At 37.8% G+C, this 14,933-nt stretch overlaps 1 protein-coding gene across 4 annotated transcripts in view; it reads right to left on the bottom strand.

Moving 5' to 3' along the window:
- Window positions 1–14,933, bottom strand: part of LOC125242524 (dentin sialophosphoprotein-like) — a 97,439-nt gene that overhangs the window by 2,665 nt on the left and 79,841 nt on the right. The gene's annotated exons all lie outside the window — the stretch shown is intronic.

Here is a 14,933-nt window from a genome sequence, read left to right as displayed (position 1 = left end):
ATATTAAATGAATAACCTTCTTAAGAAGTTATTTAAAAAAAATGCTCAAAAAACAACGCCTTAGTTTCGCGACGAGCAAAGTAATTTTAACTGCTACGATTTAACAGTTTTATTACATATTACCAATTCAATAATAAAGCATATTTGAAAATGCAAAACTACCAATCACAAAAGTAAGAATAATACTATTTCCATTCCGATTAATAAGTCTAAAACTCCAACCTGTGAGTCAAACCATAGACTCAACACTCTTAACGCCAACGTTCGAGACATAACATAAATCAAACGCCTAACCATAATCCACGAGCAATGTCTTGCTTCATATCAGTCGGCAGAATAAATCAGAAGGCAAAAATTGACCGTGAGCTTGATTCTAATTCAAATATACTTACTATAAATAAAAATATACTAACAACATTCCAACGAAATAATTGCTGCTGATGTTACCAATTCAAAGAGGTAATAAATAAAATGCATATTATTATGAGATTTATGGGCATTAGGAACGGGACAACTACCTTCAAAGCTACTTGCCCCACAGTAAGCTTAGTAAATGCTTGTGTATGCCTTGCTAAATTAGCTTAAATATGTATAATTAAAGTATATGCGTCGTTTTCTCTTTAAAAGCTGTAGTTTTATTATTGTTGAACGGTACGGCATGAAGATTGGCCTGACACAGTTAATGTTAAGAAAATGTTAATAATGTTAAGAAATGGTAATTGGTAAAAATTTGTCAACACGTGCTATCCCCAGCACACATACAATATATTAACCTGTAAGTAGGTATATCATTTTCCTCAGCGGAAATAATATATTATGTATTAACTTAAATATCATAAGTATATTCTTGGAATAATGTAAAAAAAATACCACAGACTCGCTGAAATCGCTAAATGCATTTAATTTCATTTAATTATACAATACATTTTCTTTAAAATTTTATTAGCGCTTGTTAACAGTACACAGTACAGTAACAGCGCGAAAATTGGACTGGAACAGTTGTACTAAGTGGCAGTAATTGGCACAAACAGGCAACACGGGGCACAATCATCGCGTTTCGGGTGACAACTTAAATGGCAGGGAACTGTTTCACGCCACACTTAAATAATTCTGAATTCTCTTGTGTTACAAGTTTTTTATTGGGTTTTAATTAACGTACGGAGGTTTTGCGACTGTCCGATTTGAGGTTGTGGGTACATGAAGGAAATGAGTGTAACGGAAATTTTTGACATTTGTTTTGTGCTAGTTGTTTTGTGGGAGTTTAAAACGGCAATTTAGCGTACGGTACTAGTCTAACGACAGCGTCGAGATGTAATGCATTTCTACTTCAGAATCTCACGACATCATAATTCATCTAACTTCTTTTACATTTAGTATCTCAGCATCTAGTAAGGTCAACCGGAATAATTCCGCTTATATCGGAGTAAGTGCACCTTTTGAAGATATACCTAGAATTAAAGCTCCTAGGACTAAGGTCAATCGAGGGGTTGACCTTAGTGTAGTGTAGCTTTAATTTTAGTTCACTACATAATTCTAAACATTTAGCGTCTCATATCTTTTTATATCATCTGTGCCCCCTTTATTTTAAAGGGTTCGAAGTTCTTCTCTCTGTAGATGAAATTGGGCATTTAAAATGATAATATTATGCCGTTACCAAAGACTTCAGGTCCCAAGTTCGATCTTGTTCAAGCCAATAACCCTGGCTGAAGCTGGCGGTATAGCTGCGATCGCAATCATGCTAATGCTATCGTAGAAAGCACCACGGATGGGTGGCCGCGCATCGTGAGTTGAAAGCGACATGCTACACGAACCTATCGAGGCCCTACTGCGACTCGTTCGATATTCGCGATCATGCGAGAAATATTGCTTGTGTAAAGCTTTGGTCATGAAAGACATTAATAGTATTAATACGAGTTACAAAATATGTGTAACTGCATTCGGTGTCTGTCATCTGAAACTTTGACACTATTATCAAGCCCCCCTGGTTTTTCGCCATACATTGCTGCAGTGCAGTACTCCAGTTTTTCAGTACGGCTGTCCCGAAAAGTTCTTAGTTTTATTGACCCGGGAAATCACTATTTTTTTTTTTTAATTTTTTGAATCTTACATTGTAGACAATAGCACAGAATATATAATAGTACAAGTACAGAAGGCCCACTACTTTGATGTTCACGAAATGCCGCCTTTATAAATGCCTACAAAATTCTAACAAAGAAACGAGCCGCACGTGCGCAGCTTCGGAGGATAGGGTTGCCTATAGATTAAAACGAATTAACAATCAGATAAAATGTTATACTATATCATATTTAATTCTTAGGTATATAATTTTCTCTAGGTATATAAATAATATACAATATTTATATATTTTTGTTTAATCCCTAACATGACAAGACTTATTGAACTTTTCCGTGGGACTTAATCATTAGTAGATGTGTGAAATTGTCTTATTTATTCATGATGACATTTAACTAAGCATTATTAGCCATTCCACACGCCGACATCGCATATAAACCTTAGTAAAAACTCGCGACGTAAAGTAACAATAAAAAGTGTGAGCGTGCGTTCCGTGAGAACGCGCGCCACCCCTGAGTAGGCCGCGAACTCGCGGCCGCCAGCATGTACTTGTAGCGCGGCGATAGAATCGCAGAGTGAGCCGCCCCTCAAGTACCTACATAGTTTATTGTTCCTCCGCATAAACGAGTATGCAATCCGCGCGAACGATTCCAATACATTAACTTAACGTTAACTTTATCTGCATTGCAATCGTAATAATGTCGATAGTCTGAGAATACTCGTCCGACCAGCGGGGCTGCTATTTCATTCCCCTACCGAAACGACTGCTCAAACCAGTGTCGAGAACCGTATAAACACTATCGAAATAGTACATTACGACACAAGTGCGGAAAAGAGGAAGTTAGAAACGAGTGGCGATATAGTACATTACGATACAAGTGCGAAAAAAGGAAGTTCGAAATGAGTGGCGATAAATTAAAACACGACCAAAGGGAGTGTTTTAAATCGACACCAGTCCTCCTAATTTTCGACCTGACAAGAAATAAACCACTTATCGCACAAAAAAAATAAGCACTATCTGTATTGAAAAATTGTTTTAAAGCGAGTTACGAATTTCCTTTTTGCACATATAAATTGTCGGTTTGGTGTAAGAGGCCCGAAAAATTTACACCTTTTTCACTGACATTTAAAGTAACTTCAGTTGAAGAGTTTTGCTGTTATTGACAATCGCTTCATGTATCGCACGATTTGTAAGTTGCTTCCGCATCTGTGCAGGATTGATCTGAATCTCTAACGCGCGATTCATTCATGTCGTATGTACTTCGATTGAAATGGTCAATTATGTCATTAACGGTACCAAGAACCCGACTGTCGGGTACAGATCGATTACATGGGTTTCCCCGTAAGCGAAAATTCGTAGCGCCCAAATGACGAACTGTAATTTCCAACAATCTTGTAGCTAACAGCTAGACCCAGTTATGCTGGTCAAGTATGACTCTCCAGCGCTTAGTAAGAACGAATATAAGAATACGCGGCCCTCGGTGTTTGAGACACGATTTTCTCCATTTCTCAGATAGGACGCGACAGGCTGTGAGAGATAGTGAAATTAAATTGTTATAATCGCCTCGGGTATGGCAGATTGTAACTTATACCGATATCTACGGATATTAGAATAATGGTTGACGTATAAATTGCAGACATGGTTCATTCTTAGTTCCTCCAATGACGAGCAGTGTTTTGTTATTGTTCCACAAGTTTTTTTCGATACATTTTCTAAGATCGAAACACATGTTCAAATATTTACTTAAATACATTATGGTGTGTCTCTTTGAACCTCTGATGGTTAAACCATTGAAAAGTTTTGGTTGAAACCTAGTGGTAAAAAATATTTAGCTCGAGTCACGGGTAAAGGAGTCCCTAAATCATTTCAAGGAACAAACGTTGTTTAAGATTATTTTAATTCCTTATATATTGTTTTATTATTTTTGTATTTTTGACATGTGTTGTTTATGACATTAGGGGTTTTGAATTGAATTGAAAAGGTGGTAGAAGTGTATAATACGAGTACCAAATTTAAAAAAAAATCCTACTTAAATCACTAATTTCATGACATGAATAGACACGATTCATAATTCCTTTAAACATCTTCATCCTTTAAGATAAGAAAGTCTTAATTTAAGTTTTCCTAATAAGTACACTCTTGAGCGACAAAAGGGATATTAACTTCTTTTTTCCTTTGTCAAGAACAAACATGATTATTATTAACATTACGTACCACGCCGTATATACCTATAAGTAGTTTCAAGAGGCCCTTAATCTGTGCCATTGTTTCCATACTTATCTCGTTACACGTCCGTTTGTCTGTCCGACTCTATAATAGCATATCAGTTGTTCAGCCAATTGGAGAGCTGTGGAAACGGATATCGCGCATGACTTGAATGTTTTAACACGTGTGTAGGTAACGTTGGCAGAAAAAGATTCAATTAGTCTATATTTTTTACATTGTGCTTTTTCTCTTACCATATACTATATTATACATTGTATTACCATTGTAACAGATTAATATGTGGGTAGTTACTTACAAATAAGTACTGCACTCTACTATTCTACATCCTGTCATTTATGTGTTTCGTGTGTCTGCAAATTTTATATGACCACCTAGCTTATTGTCGGTAGTGAAGTGAGCTGCCTACGAAGCAGATGGTTCGTCTCGGTTTCGAATCCTGGTAAGGGAATTTATTGTGTTATTTTTTCTATTTTCTATGTATTTATATAAATCTTTAGTACCTATCCACCACGGAATGCTACACTTTGAGCTGACTGTGGGACTACAATCGGTCAATCTGTGTAAAATTGTTAGCTTGGTCGGTGTCTAACGATTTTGCGAGGATGTGACGACTCAGCTGACCACAATGACATTGGCAGATACCTTTACATACGCAGAACACCACAATTTGGGCTACATTTGAATAGCTCCATACCTACTCAAGTAGCTACCGAGCCACATTGATCATTCATTAATCATTACGTGACTGGAGGTGGCCGGTATGAGCAGAATGTTAAACTCATTTTCAACACGCGAACGTGACACTTTTGTATCCTACGTTGGATTGTTCATTGAGGATTCTGAAAATGTGGAATAGATAATAATATTGTTGCTCACCGCAGAGTGCAGACGTATTAAAAACACTAACAGGTTTTCATCGAATAGAAACCATGACGGTTTTTGCCTTCATTATTTTGTTATGGTTTGGCAAATATTTTTTAGTTCTATTATATTTTATTGATTAGTCAATATTGAAGGTATATTTTGGTAACTGATACCGATGTTACGGACGATGAACAGACCGCCTATACAGTAGACATCAACGAGACAGATAGTGAAGCTTGTATCGTATCGTAAGTAACTTACGTTACTTTTTATATACTTTGAATATGAATTCTGTAAAAACAATCAATAAAATAATCTCCATGTCTTGTTTAAGAAATTGTATTGTTAAAGATAAGTTTAGGTACTTACTTTTCTTTAGATCAATGACGGAAATCACAGTCTTTAATTTTAAACTCGAAGGCGCCGCTCAATTCATTCACAACAGCACGGGCTAAATTATCTGAGGTGGTAAGATAATTGACAAGACACAAATGTAAGCCGACTGCGGTATATCAGAGCGACACGAGCGCAAAGCACGCTTTCAAATTTACATAAACACTTTACAAGACCGACCATTATACCTCGCAAGTAACACACCCTTCGATTTAGAGTTTAGACTAACTAGGGTTGCTTATATAGGTTAAGTGAAACCTCTTAGCCTTAAGTGAAACGCCGCCGCCACGCCGCCTGGGGCGCGTCTTACGTCCTTCTTATACAAAATGTACTGAGGAGACGTGTATGTGTCCAATTATCGCTGGGAGATAGACAAGCTAAAGTACAGACTGCAAAGAGAGAAGCGACCTCACAGAGTATAAATTAGTTTGCATGGGAGCTCTGCTGTTGATTGAACATTAAGTTTTAAAAAAATCGATTTAAGTACATACTGCCTACAGGAAGCTGGATATTTTGACGACTCAAAGCTACATAAATACACATAATTGTAAGCAATCTGAACACAAATTACTAATAAGTTGTCTGAAGTTAGATTATCTTTCTGCCTTTCATGAAATTTTTGATATCCGTATCAGAATACGGATGGATACATATCATAAAATTCATAAAGTTTAGAACGTGTTCACTGCAATAACTTTGTATAACACCAAGCAAAGTGAGTCATTAGATACATACTTAATAGAGGAACTTACTTAATTGTACCCGCATTACCTAAGTACCTAATAAAGCGCTGATTTTATGATGAGGCTTTACTTTGTATTACTTCTCCAACGACTCGGTCAAATCAAATGTTGACTAAGAGTTTCAACCAAGATAAATAACAATAGCATTCGGCAGCCCTAAAATCGAATATAATTAATCGACAAGCGAACCATATTAGTCCGTAATGCCCTATTTGAGGGCATTGTAACCAAATGCTCGGACAATGAAAGTGCACGTTGCGCTCAAGGCTCCTTGCCTTAGAGACGTGGGACGATAGGAGGAGGCGAGGCCGCTGCCTGCGCTCAACGCTTTTGGTATGACGTGTGGCCTCAGATGTTAAAGCTCTGCTGCATCTGTTTGAGCTGTAGGTGTTAATCGATGGAGCTGTGTAATTATAGGAAAACGCGTGTTGGAAGCAGGAAATTAACATTGAACTTATGCAGAACTGTCTCTGAATCGAAAAGTTTGCAAAATTTCTAAGTGATCTAACCTATTTTGTGTGTTTTGCATCTTATTCGACATCTGAAGTAATAAAATATAAACAGTAAATGTTCCTCGGGTCACCGTCGCTATTTATGGTAGGAAGAGGTTCGCTGCGTGACTCACTAAAGGTTGTTAATGTCAACGTGGTGGAGTTGAGAAAATAAACAAACTAAAGTTTACATAGTTTAGAGAGGGGAGGCCTTTGCCCAGCAGTGGGACCCGGGACACTAATGCAGGCTAAAGAAAAAAAAAAGTTTACATAGGCACATAGAGCCGTAGTGATAAAGTAAAAGGCGTATAAATAAATAGTTACATGATTTGAACTTTTTATTAAACCATTTGTGCCAATATTGATACCCGAGCTAGCGAACTATTAAGAGTACGATACGGTAGCGAAAATGCTAAAATGGAAAGGAGCCCCCCTTTCAACTTGGGAATTTTAGTTAAATTTACATGTGTTATTAACTAGATTTATCGAAAAAAAAATTGTTCATGTTCTTAAAAAACTCAGTCAAAAGATACTTCAAAAAAATCTTTAAAATCGAGGTTCCGCTCTCGACTCTTTCCTCCTTCAAAACTTAATTAATTGGAACGACATTTGAGAATCTGAATAACAATGAAATAATCTATGTCGGACCGTTTAGCTTTTTTGGTTAATTGTTACCAAACTTGAGTATCACACCTTTTTTTGGGCCACAATGAAAAAGGCCGTTTTTGGAAATTTTTGATTGGCTCTAGTCTGTAAAAAGCAGAATATCAAAAAAATCAAAACGGTCCGACATATATAAAAATAATAACAATCTGTGTTGAAAAAAATCATTGTTCTATCTTCAAAAACCAGGGAGGAAATAGTCGAGAGCGTTTGTATGGAAAATTGACCCCTACCGTATCGTCTTAACAGTCAACGTGAGAAAATCCTGTGTTATATCACTTCTGTGAATAAAAATCAACTTTCTCATCATAATGACTAGGCTTAGGACTTTTTATCACATACCGTGGTTCTAAAATCCGTGGAGTCGCCATATGAAAAAATTTCAAAGTCAATCCCATCCCAGAAGGTATCCCGTCATGGAACTCAAACACGCGATTATTTCTTATTCTGTATGTTCTAACTGCAATTCAGGGTTCTGTGAAGCTGTTTATTATACGAGAACATGACCAGAAAATAGCTCGTGTTCATGCCAGTTGCGTTTCCGAGTTACAATGGACAGCAAAGTAATTTTTTAACCATGTGAAGTGAATGTGACCGCTTTGACTATTATTTTTTCGCACGCAAGGTAGAAGTTGAAACCCGGCGACCCAACCCGATGTGAGGCGACTAATTACATATGTCACCGGGAGAACGAAAAATTTCTATGAATTCCTATGAAAATATATGGTTAGACAAGCCCAAGCGCGATAAATATGAATTTCGAAGTTTTTGACTAAAATAAGGTTGAATGCACGATATTTGTATGTATGACATTACTAAATTACCCGTGAAACATTGTCACAGAAAACAGTTGTAGGAATGAACTGGATACTATTTCAACGACATGAAGAGGCGTTATGTTATGTCGCCGCCGCTTCACGAAGTCTACAGTTGTCGTCTAGGTTTCTCTAATAAGAAACAACAAACAAAACAACCTTTAAGAAGCAAAAGAAAAACTGTCTAAAGTCAGATATTTAACAATCACAGGATACGTGGTTCTTTGAATTATTTAAGTCGGGTGATCAGGAAATGAGAAATTGTAAGCATATAATGGTATAAGAAAAATCTGACGCCCCATACGTCCATTCTAATTTAATTCACGAATAATCATGGCGTGCTAAGTCGATAGTTTCATATTTGTTCAGGCGTGAAATTCATCACATTGTAGAGATGAAAACTTAAGACCACTAATTATAGACTGATATAATTTTATAATGCAAATAATCGGTTACACATGAAATGAAATCGATCTGATCCTAATCTCGAACGTTTTTTCCAAGATATAAAAGATGTGGTCGTGCGTGACGGGACCTTCGTGAGATCACGGCCACAGACACATGCGATAGACCAAACAAAGTTACATTGCGTGTATTTACTTTATCGTAAGATGTTATATTAAATTTCATACAGTATTTACAGCTGCAGTAACAAGGATTAAGTTATCTTTAGTGGGTTTTCACATTATCCGATCCGATATCGGAAGTAGGAAGGATTTCAAAGGAAACTAACCTAACCACAAAATTAAAATTATGAAAAAACCCCCGACATAGTGGACCGATTTTCATGAAACATGGCTAAGAACACTCCCGACTAACTCAGCTTTCAAACAAAATAAACTACATCGGTTATACAAACTAAATCCAAATCGGTTCATTCGTTCGGGAGCTACGGTGCACAGACAGACAGACACTACAGACAGCAGATCGGGGATTAAAAATCAAAGATGGCTGCGTAAATATATGAGATATCGGTCCGACATCCGATATCGGAGATAATGTGAAAACGCATTTACAGCTTACTGTAAATTTGTTTTACCTATCCAAAGAGTTCCAAAGAGTTTAAACTTCTGGGATTCTTTCAGATAAAGGAAGAGATCATTTTTGCACACACTTTAGTAAGAAAAGAATAGAGATAATTTTAGTCACGTAAATGATGCGTTGCAATGGATTAATGGAAACTGTATTGTTGTTGTAATGTTTTATGATTAGGAACGAGGATAATTTCTAGAACAGATTGTTATTTACTGCCAACTTTTATCAAAGTCTGTCTTGCATTGCATAAGATAACAGTAGACTTAACCATTGCGGCGCAGGCAGTTCTCAAGATGACTTGAAAGATCATCAATTATGCTTGTCTGTTTTGAACCTTACAACACTTCAAATACAGCTTTACACAAGAGAACAGTCGGCAATCGCCTCCACAGTAACAACCTCCCCATTATATTCAAATGTAAGGCAAGATAACTTTAACCAATTTCAATGGAGCCATATGTCAAGCTAAAATAACGTTCCTTCGTTAATCCAAACCTTATAAAAATGGATAATCTTAGTATTAAGGTTTCAAGGTTCTGTATTTTCGAATTAAAACAGCTTAAATCTAACAGAGCGTAGCGTAGCTCGCGTTAATTTAATGAATGTCAGTGACCGCTTCCGTCTCTTCATTGTATAATCCAAAGCTTTAAACAAAGCATTATGTACCTGCAAAATCGCACTACTTACTACCTTTTAAGCTATGAAGCTAGTGAACCATGGGATAATCGCGACGTCTTGAGTCGTTACAAGAGTTTTAATGATAAAAAAAACGTTTAAAGTGATATCGCACGAGAGAAGACGGATGGTCCGGCTCAGAAGTAAACGTTACCTTGCTCTCCCAAGATTGCGTAGCATTGTAAAACGGAAAGCAACTTCATTGCTTCAGCATTAGAGTATGCTTTTCGATAGTGTTCGTGGGACGTGGGAATGAATAGGTATGGTGCGGATGTGTGCAGCAGACGAAACGTGAAGATCAAGGCTTGTGGTTAGTTAGCGTTTTTGCTTTTTTCATATTTTTTGTATTCGACGCCGGTAACAGCCTGACACCCTTTAGCTATGGCACGTATTGGAATGATTTTTTGGAAATCCCCGAGGAGTCAATGATTCATTAGTCTTCAGAGAAAAGTATTGTTTAAAAGGTAATAAGGTAAAGTTTTAATTTCCGTCCAAGACAGTAGACACACACTCGTGATGAAACCGGACTAATTCCAATAAGGTCTAGTTTACCCTTCGGGTTGGAAGGTCAGATGGCAGTCACTTTCGTAAAAACTAGTGCCTACGCCAAATCTTTGGATTAGTTGTCAAAGCAGACCCAAGGCTCCCATGAGCCGTGGCAAAAGCCGGGATAACGCAAGGAGGACGACGACAGTAGACATACACTATTTATTTTCCATGAGATAAAAGATAAAATTCAGACATAAGCTAAAAATCACCTCAATATTTAAGCAGATATATTATTTTCTTCTAAAAATAAATAAAATGTGATAAAATATAAAGAAGGCAGTGGTGGGCAAAGTACGACCCGCGAGCTAAATCCGACCCGAGAAAGGATTTTATCCTGCCCTCCACGGGTTCTTCATAATTCATAATAGTGTGGGATATGTATGGCCAGCACTATTGTAAAAATGCATTTTTGGTGTAAATCTTCTAAACCTCCTCTAAAATTCCTTAAAATTTTGGTCTCCAATGAAAAAAGTTTGCCCATCACTGATCATCACTGATCATTTGTTAGATACTTGTACTGGAAGCAACATGGTTACTATCCATACATGTGTCCTACTCATTTCATATTGGGGATGGTTAGTCTTGACAGCCTTGAGGTTCGGAGACAACTTGCGGTAGTAAAATATTTAATTCGTGGTTCAATCACAAATCCATGGTTATTGCAATATGTCTCTTTTAAAGTACCAACACCTTTTGTGAGAACTACTCTTAGGCCTCGTCCCACACCTCTTTTTGTTGTCCCCAGCACCAACTCAGTAGCTTTAGATACCAGCCCTCTGTATGTAGCACTGGGTCACATTCATAATATTCTTTTGTTTGACCCCCAGGCTGACATATTCTCGCAGGGGGAACCGAAACTTCTAGCCACTGCTACTCGGTATTTGGAGTCGATCTCTACTCCCACAAGTATTATATTATAATATAGTCATAGCATTTAAGAATATTATTATTTATTAGAGATATAAGTTTATTTGATATACCTAATGTAAGTGACATGTCGTAATAATTTGTTATGTTTAATGTTAGAGTAAAAACACCAGGATACCACTATTAATTATACAGTTTATTAAACGGAATCTCAAAATACAAGTTCAATGACAAGCTATCTTCAAGTGACGCTCTGAGTCCGTCTGCCGCCATTTTTGACAGCGATGCTAGTGAAGGGGACGTTCGACTAGTGATGTCCTTATACTCGACCATTCTGACCTTGACCTTTCGTCCCGAAGGTCTCTGCTATCCATGCTGCTACTGATGACTGCCGCAGTCAACACAGCCGAAGCAGGCTGCGCCTCCAACTGATGTCGGTAGACTTCATCTGTTCATTTGTTCTTTTCTTTTCTGCGGAGTGAACAAGAACTTTGTATACTCCAGCTATACACTCAGGCCCTGGTCCTTTGAAGTGATTAACTCGAGTACCGTTGGAAACGGCCGGTGTAGTTTAAGGCTAACTTACACCAAGATATGTAATTTGTCTCATTTTATAGTCGAATCAGAGTATGACATAACTAACTCAAGATTGCATGACCAGACTAGCCTAGTACAAGTAAGTCAGATCATTTTTTTTTTTTTAACAATTCCACGGCCAGTAAGGCTTTAAAACTATTAAGGTGCCAATGGTACGAAAACTACATGTTTTACCGCCATGATCGATACTATATATTAGTCAAATTAATTATGTAAAATATATGACATATAGCGGCGGGCAGGTAATTACCGGTGTACAAAGCACCACCCAATATTTGCTTGTAAATATCTTTACCCATCAATACATTTCATTTCAGGCAAGTATTATGTTCTAAGTAAGACCTTACGTGAGCGGTGCATTCCAAACTAACCGCTAAATATAACAATGATGATTGGCGTTGTTAAAATAGCAAATACATGGAACAAACTCACAGTTGGCTCCGTCACTGTAGGCTGTGAAGCTCCCCGCACGCGCAACAACGCGTACATCAAACTCGTGAGAGGTGAACATGACACACTCCATGTGTGAGCATAGCCGCCTTCTAACACAGCAAGCAGCAAGAAAGCTCTTATTAAAAAGCTCATATCAAAGCTTCATACGCAAGCCACGGTGATACGGCTGCTTTCGAGGCTGGCGGCGCAACGACCGCAGACGTTGGCCCTTCATGACAAGGTTGTCGCGCAGCCTGTAGCATGCACTCTATTGGAAACCGTAATTCCACCAGCAACCTCTGGAAAGTATTAGTGCAAGCAACCCTTTCAAGGTAACCTTGAGATCACAACTCTTTAAGGTCATAAAACATGCTTTTGACAAACAAGGTCTCAAGCTAACCTCTTAAGGATATACCTCTTAAGGACTATATAACACATGACGGCATCTCTGAAGACCTTCATCACAAATAACAGAAGCAGAACAATCCTCTTAAGGATAGACTATATAGCACATGATGGCGTCTGTAAGACCTACATCACAAATAACAGAAGCAGACCAATCCTCTTAAGGATAGTCTATATAACACATGATGGCGTCTGTAAGACCTACATCACAGATAACAGAACAGAACTAGCCTCGTAAGGGTAGTCTATATAACATATGATGGCGTCTGTGAAGACCTACATCACAAATAACAGAAACAGAACAATCCTCTTAAGGATAGACTATATAGCACATGATGGCGTCTGTAAGACCTACATCACAAATAACAGAAGCAGACCAATCCTCTTAAGGATAGTCTATATAACACATGATGGCGTCTGTAAGACCTTCACCACAAATAACAAAAACAGACCAATCCTCTTAAGGATAGTCTATATAACACATGATGGCGTCTGTAAAGACCTACATCACAAATAACAAAAACAGACCAATCCTCTTAAGGATAGTCTATATAACACATGATGGCGTCTGTAAAGACCTACACCACAAATACCAGAACAGAACTAACCTCGCAAGGATAGTCTATATAACACATGATGGTCCGTCTCCAAAGACCTGCATCACAAATACCAGAAACAGAACTAACCTCGCAAGGATAGTCTATATAACACATGATGGCCCGTCTCCAAAGACCTGCACCACAAATACCAGAACAGAACTAACCTCGCAAGGATAGTCTATATAACACATGATGGTCCGTCTCCAAAGACCTGCATCACAAATACCAGAAACAGAACTAACCTCGCAAGGATAGTCTATATAACACATGATGGCCCGTCTCCAAAGACCTGCACCACAAATACCAGAACAGAACTAACCTCGCAAGGATAGTCTATATAACACATGATGGCCCGTCTCCAAAGACCTGCACCACAAATACCAGAACAGAACTAACCTCGCAAGGATAGTCTATATAACACATGATGGTCCGTCTCCAAAGACCTGCATCACAAATACCAGAAACAGAACTAACCTCGCAAGGATAGTCTATATAACACATGATGGCGTCTGTAAAGACCTACACCACAAATACCAGAACAGAACTAACCTCGCAAGGATAGTCTATATAACACATGATGGCGTCTGTAAAGACCTACACCACAAATACCAGAACAGAACTAACCTCGCAAGGATAGTCTATATAACACATGATGGCCCGTCTCCAAAGACCTGCACCACAAATACCAGAACAGAACTAACCTCGCAAGGATAGTCTATATAACACATGATGGCCCGTCTCCAAAGACCTGCATCACAATAATAGGTCTTATGCACATGGTCCGCCTCCTAAGGCCAACATTGCATAAACAGAACTACTTAAGAAACAATAATCAAAGTAACAAATGTATAGCAGACATTAAAGTAATCATTATAATTATGATTCACACTTTAAGTGACGGAAATCACTTCATTTTTACTTGTGGATATCACATTAGTTACACTACCGTGGATACCACAAGATTCAGGTACAATGTGCTTATCAGGAAACCCTGTGAACAGAATATATTATTAACATCATGTATAGGCAACACAACTCGGTTCTTAATCCGGCGTGTATATATGCAATGGCAACTCGGTTCCTAATTTGAGAGTAATAGCACAAAACACCACTCGGTTCTTAATCCGGCGTGCATATATGTAATGACAACTCAGTTCTTAATCTGAGACTAATAAGACAAAACACAACTCGGTTCTTAATCCGGCGTGCATATATGTAATGACAACTCAGTTCTTAATCTGAGAGTAATAAGACAAAACACAACTCGGTTCTTAATCCGGCGTGCATATATGTAATGACAACTCAGTTCTTAATCTGAGAGTAATAAGACAAAACACAACTCGGTTCTTAATCCGGCGTGCATATATGTAATGACAACTCAGTTCTTAATCTGAGAGTAATAAGACAAAACACAACTCGGTTCTTAATCCGGCGTGCATATATGTAATGACAACTCAGTTCTTAATCTGAGAGTAATAAGACAAAACACAACTCGGTTCTTAATC

The sequence above is a fragment of the Leguminivora glycinivorella genome, chromosome 3, assembly GCF_023078275.1.
Source record: "Leguminivora glycinivorella isolate SPB_JAAS2020 chromosome 3, LegGlyc_1.1, whole genome shotgun sequence".
NCBI classification, from domain to species: Eukaryota; Metazoa; Arthropoda; class Insecta; order Lepidoptera; family Tortricidae; genus Leguminivora; species Leguminivora glycinivorella.
The sequence above is the reverse complement of the archived record's forward strand: the minus strand, read 5'-3'. Positions and strand labels throughout refer to the sequence as shown.